We start from the raw sequence: 15,086 nt of genomic DNA on the forward strand, positions 1-15,086 counted from the left end.
TCATCACTGTCATCATACAAAATTGGCTGAGAAAATCTTTTGGTGTTTGGTTTTTTATGTTTGGTAGGCCTAACAGTCCTAGTTAGGATAGCTTCTTCTCTCCGTCCATTTCTTTCTTCTTTTCCTTTTATTTTCTTCAGTTTGTCATGTTTTCCTTGGGTAATACGTTGTATATTATCCTTAAAATTTAGTAATTTTGAAACACTTCCACTCTTACCACGGGCAGTAGTTTTTTTTGTTAAGATTGGAATAGGTGAGATGTTGTTCAAAATTTTTGTTGGCGTGGGGTTGTCGACCTCTTTGACTCCGGAGACACTGGTGGGCCCTGACGAAGTTCCAGGAGTCGCCAGGCATTCATCACTGATAGGCTGTTCGAAATGTCTATAGGCGGAGCAGATTCGAGTGGAGGGGTAGACCTATCGGTGACTATGGTTGCATCTTGGTTTGATGTCAAACCAATGTCTGGAGAGTGTAGTTGAACTATGTTCGTTTCAGTAGCTTCAGAAAGTGACGTTTCATTAGAACCTCTTGCGTCAGGGGTGATGATTGTTGAATCTTCGCTAGGTGTCAGGTAAACGTAGTCTGGTATTGCAGACATGTTTAACGGAATAATTCCACATGCCTTAAAGCCGGAAACCGCATTTTCTACAGTCGCTGATTTGGACCAAGCACCTCCTAGCAACTTGCCAAATTGCAGTCTCGTAATCTGCCGCAATGGGTTGTTCCTCATGAACACATTACATTCTTTGTTGTAGTTAGACTTCAAAGATTTAAAAAAAGCTTCTGTCAAGTGGCTGGAAGAAATGGGTCGTGTGACTAGGAAGGCTAAGCAAAATTATATCATTTTCATCAGCGAATTCAAGCATTTCCACACTGCTGCAATGGGAGGAGTGTCCGTCAAGAATCAACAGTACTTTTCCAGCAGGCTTTCTTTGCAAAAAGTGATGTTTTAACCAGTCGAAAAAAAAATTCAGAGGTTATGTAAGCAGATGTAACGTTCATTGCAATCATGGAACCCGGAGACATGCCATCACTGAACTCCTGTTTCTTATTCTTCCCTTTAAAAATGCAATAGGGAGGAATGTAGTTGCCCTCGCCATTGAAACAACGTACAAGCCATGCGGACGTGCTACCCACTAGACCAATAAGTCAATTACTGCATAGTACTTTTAAACAAATTTATATCTGTACTAAACAAAGGTCAACATAATAGGCGTATTGATCTTCAAAATCAAATTTACATTCGAATATAAAATTAATTTTTATACACAAATTTACTGAATTATATTTCAAATGACTACAAAAAGTTGTAAAAAATTATTAAAGGCTGTACGAGGTAAAGTGAGCACTTCGCAACTTTTAAATACGAACAAGAACACGCGACTAATGAGAAAACTTCATGTAATAGGCTCATAAGCGATTATTTATATCCTATTTAAAAGTGGCCGAAAGATAATAATTTGATCGAATGATAAAAGTAACTATCGTATTTTTTTTTTTTTTAAATAGGCCTAACGGAGAGAAGAATTTACGTTAAAGTTTAGAAATTAACTTACAAATTACTTAACAATATGTTTTGTGATTAATTTTTTTTTTGTAGAAACGACATTACAAATCTACAGCCTACTCATTAATAATACGTAGGCCCATTTAAAACGATGGTCCATCTCTCCCACGATGGTCCATCTCTCCCGATAGTTAGGGAGAGATGGACCAGGCTGTCATTACGTCCCTGTTGTGCCCAGCGTAGCTACAGAACACTACAAAGATACGTTTAGCTTGTTTACATGTTGTAAGGAATGATGGTTCAAAAATATTGCAAAATACTGTCTCTACGACACAACTGCGTTCACATTAACAAAATTTTTGACCTACCTGTTTTCTATTTTCTTTAATATCTTCTTAATTTACTCATACAAAGGAACTAAAACAACACAGCAAGCGCAATACGGTGGCCACGTAACATTCCTACCAACCATGGCGCTTTCTATTAGCAGGTTCGTGAACTATGCCACTGGTCCATCTCACCCTGTGGTCCATCTCTCCTGGATTTACCCTACTCTTTTTATTTTACCTTTAGGTTTACTTGGAAGCTATAATTAGGACTCTAGAAAATTGTTCATTGGGTTGGAATAAGGAAGGATACGGGACAGGTGAGCGACAAGATGGCGCCAATGTTCCGGACATTTTTTAAGCTTCCGAGACATTCTGGCATTTTCTGCATGCATTTTTTATGATGGGAAAAATCGGCAGGTGCTCGTTCCAAACGGGAGACGGTTATTTTTTTAACACGTTTTTACTCCAGACCATCAGAAAGAATTTTTGTGACTTTTTCATGTTTAATTATTTTTTTTGGCAGAAAACCCTCGTTGCAAGGGTAAGGAAACCTGTACAATGCTACGTCTTTGTACAGTGCAGTGCTGAGATTTGTCCGTTGAGGTCACGTGATTGCTCATTACCTGAGTGGTTGTGGGCAGTCGTGTAGCCTCTTCAGTCGTTGTTTTGAATGCTGCGCCAAGAGGTCGCACCGTTTGGAAGCCCATAAAAAATAAAACACTTTATGTGCTTAGAAGCAGATAATTTCACGTCTGGGTGTCGGGGCCGTGTCGCTACCAAGTTTGAGCTTTTATTATTCTAAAAGTTTCAGACTTTTTAATTATAAATTAGGCCCCCGTTGTGCGGTGTAGGCCCTGGTGTTCCGAGAGTCCATCGGGACTTAGTTCCCGTTTCTTTGGTACCTTGACGACGAGGTCACTACGAACACTATTTTCTGAAGGCACAGGACGGCGAGTAGTGACCGGCGAAATGTGAGTGAAAGTTATTTTTCTTTAGGACCTTTTTGTGTGAAGGACATTGAAAATTTACGACATGACAATTCGTTTGAAACTCTTTCATTAATTAAACAATCATTAACAGAATTTTACACCCAAATACCTGCAACTTCTAATGGAATATATATTTTTTTCCAAGTTGTTTATGTACGTACAAGGAACGATCGTCGTCTGAGCCAGGCACGATAGTGACTTGTTACATACTGTATAGCTCTGAAGACTGCAACCTTATTCACTGAAGTAACAGTGCACTGAGATAAATACCACTGGATACTTATTTGTAGGCTGTTAAGCGAAGCTAGTTCTACACAATCTGTGGCTTGAAAAAACAAAGAAAATTTCAGTAAAAACAGTTGGTATGATATTACAGAGCCATGGGTTTTCAAAATTTCACAGAAAACGGAATTTATTTTCATGTGAGTCAGGTAAATTTATAACAGAAATATTAAAATGAAAAATATTCCCTTGGATAAATTATATAATCTTTTTGACTCCGCGGAAATGGATATGTGCTTTGTTCACCAAATTTGTATCATTAATATATGTAGCAAGCTTATTTTTGGACACATTTTGTGTCATTAAAAATATTTTTTTTTCTTTAATACACTATGGTTTATTCTTTTCATCTGTTTTGACTTAGTTATCCCATAGTACACTTGCAACAGAGTTAGCAAAATTTCAGCAAATACAATTTTTTAAAAAAATGTCTCATTATTTGTAGTTTCGTCGTATGGCTTGTCCAATATTTTGTGGAACTTTTCAGCGCCGCCTAATTTTAACTGTAAATGCTCCATGGATAGGACTCGGGGAAGGGTGTCACAGAACGGGGGCTAGTGCTGGAGTGCGCTGTGCTAGTCATATTCCTGTGGTGTTTGGACGGTTGTGCACCTGACCATCTGCCGACAATTCTGGATTAGATCGTGGCGTAAGCAGGACGCGTTGCGCCCGCATGTCGCTGGCTAGCCTGAGCCCTAATTACGAAATTTACGTAAGGCAGGATGAAACATTCTGGAAAGATTGGCGGAGGGTTTTTGACGTGACAAGGTCTAATAAATCGATGAACGCCGGCTGCACGCACGAAAAAGTGTCCCGTTACACACATTGTCCCGTTACGCTCATTGTACGCTTGCGCCGCATCGATCTCTCTTCCACTCGATTGGAACAACCATCGATTTGACTTTTTCGAGGCACATTAAACATGAAACACTCCCATTCGTTTCCTACGTTTCCTATCATCGTCCTATCCTTAACAGAATAACACAGATTGGAAGAAGTTAAATAGCAAACATGTATAAAAGTTATAGTTAAAATAATCTGTTCGTTAAAGTAATAAACATATTTGAATTAATGAGTGCAAATAAAAGTAAATTCATCAATTAAATTGTAGATTTAATTACACTCCTTTGTATCCATACAAAATAGTGATAATTCAATAAAAAATGATTCAATTTTATTCATAAAAGTATGCATTGTTATGACGTTGTCACGTTAAACTATCGTCCGTAAACCGACTTTACAGACAACCAATTTTTTTGGTGATAAAATGCAAAGTGGTAAGGAAATAAGTATTTGTAAAATTTATCACAAAACATGTTTTTACTTCATATTCTCACAATTTAAGTCCAATGCATTTGGATCCAAAATTAAAAAAAAAAAAAAAAAATTCTTTGCGATTACTGAAGCGGAACAAGATTTCCAACTATCAACTGTACTCTGTTTTGTTGGTTTATCTGCGTTGAATATATTGTGGGGAAAAATAATAAAATGAATTATTTAGGAAAATATTCTACAATTAATATTAATGTGTAAACTTCTTACTTAGGGGTAAAACATAACTCTACAGAGAATTCCGTAAATTTTTCTTCAAATAGTCATACAAACATTTGGCCTGCAAGAGGATGATTACCAAATCATTAGACTACAAGTAAATAGAGCTTATACAGTAAACAGGATCTTTTAACTAAATTCAAAACCCAATACAGCATACTAAGGTAATATAACATATTTTAAAGCAGTTTTTATGTACAAGTTAAGTTGTGTCACTATTAGGGCTATGTTTACATAAAAAAAGTTGATTTACAGTATTTTTATTATTTTGGTTTATGTAGGCCTATATGTTACAATAAATTAACAGTTTGCACTAGAAAAGTACAAACATATTGAACGAATTTATGTAATGTCTTCTTTTACACTTACAATTGAGAACATATCATCAGGGTAGCATTAAATTGAGTTAATTTATGAAAATTTTTAATAATTTCACTCAAGTATGCTATGAGCATGTAGGTAAATTAGTTATTTATATGACATGTTACTGGGAGTTTCATACCACGAAGGATGCCGTACACCTAACTGCAAATGGCTAACACTAAACGTCTGCTCCTGGCTTGACACCTACTTCCAGCAAAGTATTTTAGTAGTGTGTAATAGCCGGTCCGAGATCAGGCCTCAGGCGGTGGTGCTTGGTGCCGACCGCCATCTTGGATTGTGACGTCACGGCGGCCATCTTGGATTTGTGACGTCACGGCGACCATCTTGGATAAGCGTAATGGGACACAGCGTAACGGGACACAGCGTAACGGGACATAATGTAACGGGACAAGTAGATCACGGCGGCCATTTTGGATCCGCCATCTTGGATCCGCCATTTTGGATGACGTCATTGTGTTCTAGAAAATTCCGGTGATGTGTTTTCCGCCATATTGGATGATGACGTCACCGTTGCAATTTTTGTTACGGCCGCCATCTTGAAATTTGGACGCCATCTTGAAAATCTTTAATTATTATCCGATTTTAATTAAAAAAATTCCAAAATTCATCAAAAAATTAACTTATTCGAATTCTGATTGATTATATCGATCACCGTCCTCGGTTCAAACCCGGTGAGTCCAAAAAAAAACTAAAAATGGCGACAGGCTCCTTCCTCAACGGTGGATGCAGGCAGACTGACTCCTAGCACTTTTTTTCAAAACATATATATCGTCAGCTGGTATGACGACATGTCCGCCATCTTGTCTTCATCCGATGGAGACCACCATCTTGTTTTCGTCTGCTAGAGTGTGCCGATAACATGTAGTATAATTATCTGGTCACCATACTTTTGTCCTCAACTGTAGACATTGAACATTGACCTTGACCTTTGTCCTTGACCTTGAACTTTGACCTTGACCTTGAACTTGAAATTTGACCTTGACCTTGGAATTTGACCTTGACCTTGAAATTTGACCTTGACCTTGAAATTTGACCTTGACCTTGAAATTTGCCCTTGACCTTGAAATTTGACCTTGACCTTGAACTTTGACCTTGAACTTCGACCTTGACCTTTGACCTTGAACTTTGACCTTGACCTTGAAATTTGACCTTGACCTTGAAATTTGACCTTGACCTTGAAATTTGACCTTGACCTTGAACTTTGACCTTGACCTTGAACTTTGACCTTGACCTTGAAATTTGACCTTGACTTTGAAATTTGACCTTGACCTTGAAATTTGACTTTATCCTTGTCGACCATCATGGACCCGACATTTAATGTTCAGTACATGCTACCAGGAGCGACCAACTGCTGGAGTACGTCATCTTGTGTGCGTACTCATATTATAGAGTACATTTACATCTGGTTAATTTTATTTTAACCTGCTACAGTGCAGTAATCATTTATTACCGAGGTGCCCCCCGCCATCTTGAAATTCGGACGCCATCTTGAAATCATGTAATAATGTAGCTAGAAAAGCGGGAAAAAATCCAAAATTCATCAAAAAAATCACTCATTAACTTACAAATCGAATCGATGGATCCCTGTCCACGGTTCGATTCTTGACCAGTGACAGTTGTAACTAATTATTAAATAAATGTTAGGTTCTGTTATCCATTACCTTTCGCGGAGTTTATTAATCATTCGCTCTACGAAAAACAACTCAAGTCAATATACCTGACCAACGAATTAAATCAGTGCCGATTAGCCTATTATGAAAGTCTAATTTTTCAATAATCTGAATAACATATAAGCCGTTCATGTACAAAGCCACACATATAGATCAATTGTCTTCAGTCCATAAGACCGAGTCATGACATTATCAGACGTATAGGCTAGTCATTTCAGGACCACATGAACTTCGTCATTATCTAATTATATTCTATTAATCCAACGTGACATTTTTTAAACATACTAAAGGACCAAGTAACCTTGAAAAATATTTTAGTAACACCAAGAGGTTTTAAATTAGTAAATATTCAATCACTACATTTTGTACTACGCGCAATCAACAAAAGGGAAGCACTGACAACGAAAAGACAATACCACCAACGAAAAGGCAGCACATTTGGAAGCACCGACAACGAAAAGGCAGAACATTTGGAAGCACCGTCATCGAAAAGGCAGCACATTTGGAAGCACCGACAACGTAAAGGCAGCACATTTGGAAGCACCGACAACGAAAAGGCAGCACATTTGGAAGCACCGACAACGAAAAAGCAGCACATTTGGAAGCACCGACAACGAAAAGGCAGCATATTTGGAAGCACCGACAACGAAAAGGCAGCACATTTGGAAGCACCGACAACGAAAAGGCAGCACATTTGGAAGCACCGACAACGAAAAGGCAGCACATTTGGAAGCACCGACAACGAAAAGGCAGCACATTTGGAAGCACCGACTACGAAAAGGCAGCACATTTGGAAGCACCGTCATCGAAAAGGCAGCACATTTGGAAGCACCGACAACGAAAAGGCAGCACATTTGGAAGCACCGACAACGAAAAGGCAGCACATTTGGAAGCACCGACAACGAAAAGGCAGCACATTTGGAAGCACCGACTACGAAAAGGCAGCACATTTGGAAGCACCGACAACGAAAAGGCAGCACATTTGGAAGCACCGTCATCGAAAAGGCAGCACATTTGGAAGCACCGACAACGAAAAGGCAGCACATTTGGAAGCACCGACAACGAAAAGGCAGCACATTTGGAAGCACCGACAACGAAAAGGCAGCACATTTGGAAGCACCGACTACGAAAAGGCAGCACATTTGGAAGCACCGCCATCGAAAAGGCAGCACATTTGGAAGCACCGACAACGAAAAGGCAGCACATTTGGAAGCACCGACAACGAAAAGGCAGCACATTTGGAAGCACCGACAACGAAAAGGCAGCACATTTGGAAGCACCGACAACAAAAAGGCAGCACATTTGGAAGCACCGACAACGAAAAGGCAGCACATTTGGAAGCACCGACAACGAAAAGGCAGCACATTTGGAAGCACCGACTACGAAAAGGCAGCACATTTGGAAGCACCGACTACGAAAAGGCAGCACATTTGGAAGCACCGACAACGAAAAGGCAGCACATTTGGAAGCACCGACAACGAAAAGGCAGCACATTTGGAAGCACCGACAACGAAAAGGCAGCACATTTGGAAGCACCGACAACGAAAAGGCAGCACATTTGGAAGCACCGACAACGAAAAGGCAGCACATTGGAAGCACCGACAACGAAAAGGCAGCACATTTGGAAGCACCGCCAACGAAAAGGCAGCACATTTTGGATGCATCATCGAATAAGGAAGCACATTTGGAAGCTCCATCAACTAAAAAAGGCAAAAAGGAAGCACAAGTTACGAGATCTAAGTCTTAGTAAGAAATCATAATACAAGAAATAAAAACATTACATTCTTATAATTTAAATTATTTATTTTATTGCTTTACATTATACAAATGCAAGTAAAACAAGTCAATATTGTATGTAGCCAACATTCCTCAGTTCCTTGAGTATGAAGGATATTTCTTTGATGCACGAATAGTTTCCTGCACAAAGCGAACCATGTAGTAGTCTTAGCCGGTCAACCAATATGTTTGGATCTTTCCATGATGTGTAATCATTCTCTTCTACCACCATCTTCCTTGCACCTTTATAATAAATATTATGATCTCTGGTGTCTTCCGTTTTACCACCAACCTCAGGGTAACTTTCATGTTTGAGACGGTGATTATCACAAGCTTGATCAGATTTATTTAATATATCACGTCGTTTCCATCGTTACGGTCTCAGGACACCGCCACATTCTTCGATCTTGGCAGCTTTAGGTGCTTCATCATAGTCTATGTCTTTGTCAACAGCCTCAGAGTCACTGTAACAATCACCGTAGAAGGAATCGTCTTCACCCAATTTACCGTAATAATTCGATGTTGATGATGTTGAAGTGTCTTCATCGTCTTCGTGCTTCCTTTTTAGGAGTCCATCATTTTTACAAATTAGGAAAGATCTACTTGAATTCGGCTGGAATATATTCTCACTTTTCACGTTAAGGATTCTTCCATTGTCTTCATTCTTCCGTAAATCATCAACCTTCTTCAATTTAAGTTCTTTGTCGAGATCGGAAGAGCCAAGAAAATTATTGTCATAATGCAGATAACTCTTCCTTAGGCTAGTAGATTCATCGTTGTCCTCTAGCTTGTACGCAGGCTTGGCGCTACAAGTTCTGCCATGTCTTTTTAGGCTCTCTCTCCGTGTAAACGACTTGCTACATCGAACACAACTTATCATATTGCGCAGTGAATTTTTAACACAGTCATTCTTCTCGTGTTGTCTTTTATTCTTTCTCAAGATAAATTCTTTACTGCAAAACTTACACCTATGTTCTTTTGAAACAGCGTCAGATCCCAAATCGGAATTCATATTAGTTACTGAGACAAATGCCAGATACCAATTGAGTGTTTTAAATTAGATTCAATACTTAAATAGAAATTTTTTCATATTTCATCAGCGAGAATTAATATATCTCATGCAAAAGTACTTTATGCATGTAGTTCTGCTTTTCAACAACAGATATCGCCACATGTCGCTTGCAGGTAAATAATATTTAGTTATTTTATGCGGGATGCGGGATGCTCACTAACGATCGCAAAAGAAGGATGGCTTCGTTAGACTCCAAGGAAAAGGAAGTTCGTCTTGCATGTTGGTGCTCCACAGATGTCTCATGGCGTAATATTAATTTGACTGAGTAATGATATTTGTTAATTCCACCTGATAAAAATATTGCAAGTTTTGATTTAGTAGCAGAAATTATCGAATTAAATGTAACTCCAAATAAAATGACATGTCTCATTAGAACAAAAAAAAATCCATGCAGAGAGCGGTTTCTCAGAATAGTCAGAAACACTTGAAGAAACCACAGGAATGATTGCAAGAACACGGGAAAAATCATCAAAATATTGTCAAGAATAATCAGGAGCACACTGAGAAAACCACTATAATATTAACAATAATAATCGGAAGCACACGGAGAAAACCATCATAATATTGGCAAGAATAATCAAAAGCACACGAAGAAAACCGCCACAAGTTTTCTTTGATATCATTAAAATACAAAAAAAAAAAATTAATAAAAAATAAAAACGAAAAAAAATTCAAACATTCTGCTAGCTTGTGAACTTCTCTTTGTTGAGCAAAGATAGAGTTCTAGTACAAGCCAGCCTGATTATTCTTGACAATATTTTGATGGTTTTTCCCGTGTTCTTGCAATCATTCCTGTGGTTTCTTCAAGTGTTTCTGACTATTCTGAGAAACCGCTCTCTGCATGGATTTTTTTTTGTTCTAATGAGACATGTCATTTTATTTGGAGTTACATTTAATTCGATAATTTCTGCTACTAAATCAAAACTTGCAATATTTTTATCAGGTGGAATTAACAAATATCATTACTCAGTCAAATTAATATTACGCCATGAGACATCTGTGGAGCACCAACATGCAAGACGAACTTCCTTTTCCTTGGAGTCTAACGAAGCCATCCTTCTTTTGCGATCGTTAGTGAGCATCCCGCATCCCGCATAAAATAACTAAATATTATTTACCTGCAAGCAACATGTGGCGATATCTGTTGTTGAAAAGCAAAACTACATGCATAAAGTACTTTTGCATGAGATATATTAATTCTCGCTGATGAAATATGAAAAAATTTCTATTTAAGTATTGAATCTAATTTAAAACACTCAATTGGTATCTGGCATTAGTCTCAGTAACTAATATGAATTCCGATTTGGGATCTGACGCTGTTTCGAAAGAACATAGGTGTAAGTTTTGCAGTAAAGAGTTTATCTTGAGAAAGAATAAAAGACAACACGAGAAGAATGACTGTGTTAAAAATTCACTGCGCAATATGATAAGTTGTGTTCGATGTAGCAAGTCGTTTACACGGAGAGAGAGCCTAAAAAGACATGGCAGAACTTTTAGCGCCAAGCCTGCGTACAAGCTAGAGGACAACGATGAATCTACTAGCCTAAGGAAGAGTGATCTGCATTACGACAATAATTTTCTTGGCTCTTCCGATCTCGACAAAGAACTTAAATTGAAGAAGGTTGATGATTTACGGAAGAATGAAGACAATGGAAGAATCCTTAACGTGAAAAGTGAGAATATATTCCAGCCGAATTCAAGTAGATCTTTCCTACTTTGTAAAAATGATGGACTCCTAAAAAGGAAGCACGAAGACGATGAAGACACTTCAACATCATCAACATCGAATTATTACGGTAAATTGGGTGAAGACGATTCCTTCTACGGTGATTGTTACAGTGACTCTGAGGCTGTTGACAAAGACATAGACTATGATGAAGCACCTAAAGCTGCCAAGATCGAAGAATGTGGCGGTGTCCTGAGACCGTAACGATGGAAACGACGTGATATATTAAATAAATCTGATCAAGCTTGTGATGATCACCGTCTCAAACATGAAAGTTACCCTGAGGTTGGTGGTAAAACGGAAGACACCAGAGATCATAATATTTATTATAAAGGTGCAAGGAAGATGGTGGTAGAAGAGAATGATTACACATCATGGAAAGATTCAAACATATTGGTTGACCGGCTAAGACTACTACATGGTTCGCTTTGTGCAGGAAACTATTCGTGCATCAAAGAAATATCCTTCATACTCAAGGAACTGAGGAATGTTGGCTTCATACAATATTGACTTGTTTTACTTGCATTTGTATAATGTAAAGCAATAAAATAAATAATTTAAATTATAAGAATGTAATGTTTTTATTTCTTGTATTATGATTTCTTACTAAGACTTAGATCTCGTAACTTGTGCTTCCTTTTTGCCTTTTTTAGTTGATGGAGCTTCCAAATGTGCTTCCTTATTCGATGATGCATCCAAAATGTGCTGCCTTTTCGTTGGCGGTGCTTCCAAATGTGCTGCCTTTTCGTTGTCGGTGCTTCCAAATGTGCTGCCTTTTCGTTGTCGGTGCTTCCAAATGTGCTGCCTTTTCGTTGTCGGTGCTTCCAAATGTGCTGCCTTTTCGTTGTCGGTGCTTCCAAATGTGCTGCCTTTTCGTTGTCGGTGCTTCCAAATGTGCTGCCTTTTCGTTGTCGGTGCTTCCAAATGTGCTGCCTTTTTGTTGTCGGTGCTTCCAAATGTGCTGCCTTTTCGTTGTCGGTGCTTCCAAATGTGCTGCCTTTTCGTTGTCGGTGCTTCCAAATGTGCTGCCTTTTCGTTGTCGGTGCTTCCAAATGTGCTGCCTTTACGTTGTCGGTGCTTCCAAATGTGCTGCCTTTTCGATGACGGTGCTTCCAAATGTGCTGCCTTTTCGTTGTCGGTGCTTCCAAATGTGCTGCCTTTTCGTTGGTGGTATTGTCTTTTCGTTGTCAGTGCTTCCCTTTTGTTGATTGCGCGTAGTACAAAATGTAGTGATTGAATATTTACTAATTTAAAACCTCTTGGTGTTACTAAAATATTTTTCAAGGTTACTTGGTCCTTTAGTATGTTTAAAAAATGTCACGTTGGATTAATAGAATATAATTAGATAACGACGAAGTTAATGTGGCCCTGAAATGACTAGCATATACGTCTGATAATGTCATGACTCGGTCTTATGGACTGAAGACAATTGATCTATATGTGTGGCTTTGTACATGAACGGCTTATATGTTATTCAGATTATTGAAAAATTAGACTTTCATAATAGGCTAATCGGCACTGATTTAATTCGTTGGTCAGGTATATTGACTTGAGTTGTTTTTCGTAGAGCGAATGATTAATAAACTCCGCGAAAGGTAATGGAAAACAGAACCTAACATTTATTTAATAATTAGTTACAACTGTCACTGGTCAAGAATCGAACCGTGGACAGGGATCCATCGATTCGATTTGTAAGTTAATGAGTGATTTTTTTGATGAATTTTGGATTTTTTCCCGCTTTTCTAGCTACATTATTACATGATTTCAAGATGGCGTCCGAATTTCAAGATGGCGGGGGGCACCTCGGTAATAAATGATTACTGCACTGTAGCAGGTTAAAATAAAATTAACCAGATGTAAATGTACTCTATAATATGAGTACACACACAAGATGACGTACTCCAGCAGTTGGTCGCTCCTGGTAGCATGTACTGAACATTAAATGTCGGGTCCATGATGGTCGACAAGGACAAAGTCAAATTTAAAGGTCAAGGTCAAATTTCAAAGTCAAGGTCAAATTTCAAGGTCAAGGTCAAAGTTCAAGGTCAACGTTCAAGGTCAAATTTCAAGGTCAAAGTCAAAGTTCAAGGTCAAAGTCAAATTTCAAGGTCAAGGTCAAATTTCAAGGTCAAGGTCAAAACTCAAGGTCAAGGTCAAAGGTCAAAGTTCAAGGTCAAGGTCAAAGTTCAAATTTCAAGGTCAAGGTCAAATTTCAAGGTCAAGGTCAAATTTCAAGATCAAGGTCAAAGTTCAAGGTCAAGGTCAAATTTCAAGGTCAAGGTCAAATTTCAAGGTCAAGGTCAAATTTCAAGGTCAAGGTCAAATTTCAAGGTCAAGGTCAAATTTCAAGTTCAAATTTCGAGGTCAAGGTCAAAGTTCAAGGTCAAGGTCAAATTTCAAGATCAAGGTCAAAGTTCAAGGTCAAGGTCAAATTTCAAGGTCAAGGTCAAAGTTCAAGGTCAAGGTCAAATTTCAAGGTCAAGGTCAAATTTCAAGGTCAAATTTCGAGGTCAAGGTCAAATTTCGAGGTCAAGGTCAAAGTTCAAGGTCAAGGTCAAAGTTCAAGGTCAAGGACAAAGGTCAAGGTCAATGTTCAATGTCAACAGTTGAGGACAAAAGTATGGTGACCAGATAATTATACTACATGTTATCGGCACACTCTAGCAGACGAAAACAAGATGGTGGTCTCCAGCGGATGAAGACAAGATGGCGGACATGTCGTCATACCATCTGACGATATATATGTTTTGAAAAAAAGTGCTAGGAGTCAGTCTGCCTGCATCCACCGTTGAGGAAGGAGCCTGTCGCCATTTTTAGTTTTTTTTGGACTCACCAGGTTTAACCGAGGACGGTGATCGATATAATCAATCAGAATTCGAATAAGTTAATTTTTTGATGAATTTTGGAATTTTTTTCATTAAAATCGGATAATAATTAAAGATTTTCAAGATGGCGTCCAAATTTCAAGATGGCGGCCGTAACAAAAATTGCAACGGTGACGTCATCATCCAATATGGCGGAAAACACATCACCGGAATTTTCTAGAACACAATGACGTCATCCAAAATGGCGGATCCAAGATGGCGGATCCAAAATGGCCGCCGTGATCTACTTGTCCCGTTACGTTATGTCCCGTTACGATATGTCCCGTTACGCTGTGTCCCATTACGCTTATCCAAGATGGTCGCCGTGACGTCACAAATCCAAGATGGCCGCCGTGACGTCACAATCCAAGATGGCGGTCGGCACCAAGCACCACCGTCTGAGGCCTGATCTCGGACCGGCTATTACACACTACTCATTTTAATATAATTGCCCTGCAATCGTGCGTCCTCTCAGCTGTGGAGTCTGTTGAAGCCCGCCAAATTAAAATTGCATGCTACTGTTTGTGCCTGTTACTTTGCAGGGTTCCATTTCACGCCATAGTTCAACAAAAATTATGTCTTTGCCGTTCCCTGCTACCCATTAAATTTATGCCCCATAATTTACAAAAAAAAAAAAACTTGTTTTCGTTAGAGTGACGTATGATTTTAAAATAAACAAATGAATTTTCATACTGTGATACCAACTTAAGGACCTTCCTTCATTTTTATTGTTTCTATGTGATTGCAACCATGAGATGCAGAAATAGTTTAGTTTCGTAGTGTAATTTATGTTAGCTTCTCTAAAAAAATATTAAGTATTTTTCTTGAGGAAGACATGTCAGATTTTTTGTTAATACTGCTGTTATCAAGGTGCAAGTCAATTTAGGTGAGTTTAACATTATGGGCACTTGGAAAACAAAAGTTATAAAACTCATG

General features: G+C 38.5%; 1 protein-coding gene across 2 annotated transcripts in view; it reads right to left on the minus strand.

The window, feature by feature from the left end:
- LOC134539393 (transmembrane 7 superfamily member 3-like) overlaps window positions 1–15,086 on the minus strand; it is a 58,290-nt gene that overhangs the window by 14,679 nt on the left and 28,525 nt on the right. The gene's annotated exons all lie outside the window — the stretch shown is intronic.

This window comes from Bacillus rossius, chromosome 15 (assembly GCF_032445375.1).
Source record: "Bacillus rossius redtenbacheri isolate Brsri chromosome 15, Brsri_v3, whole genome shotgun sequence".
Classification (NCBI taxonomy): domain Eukaryota; kingdom Metazoa; phylum Arthropoda; class Insecta; order Phasmatodea; family Bacillidae; genus Bacillus; species Bacillus rossius.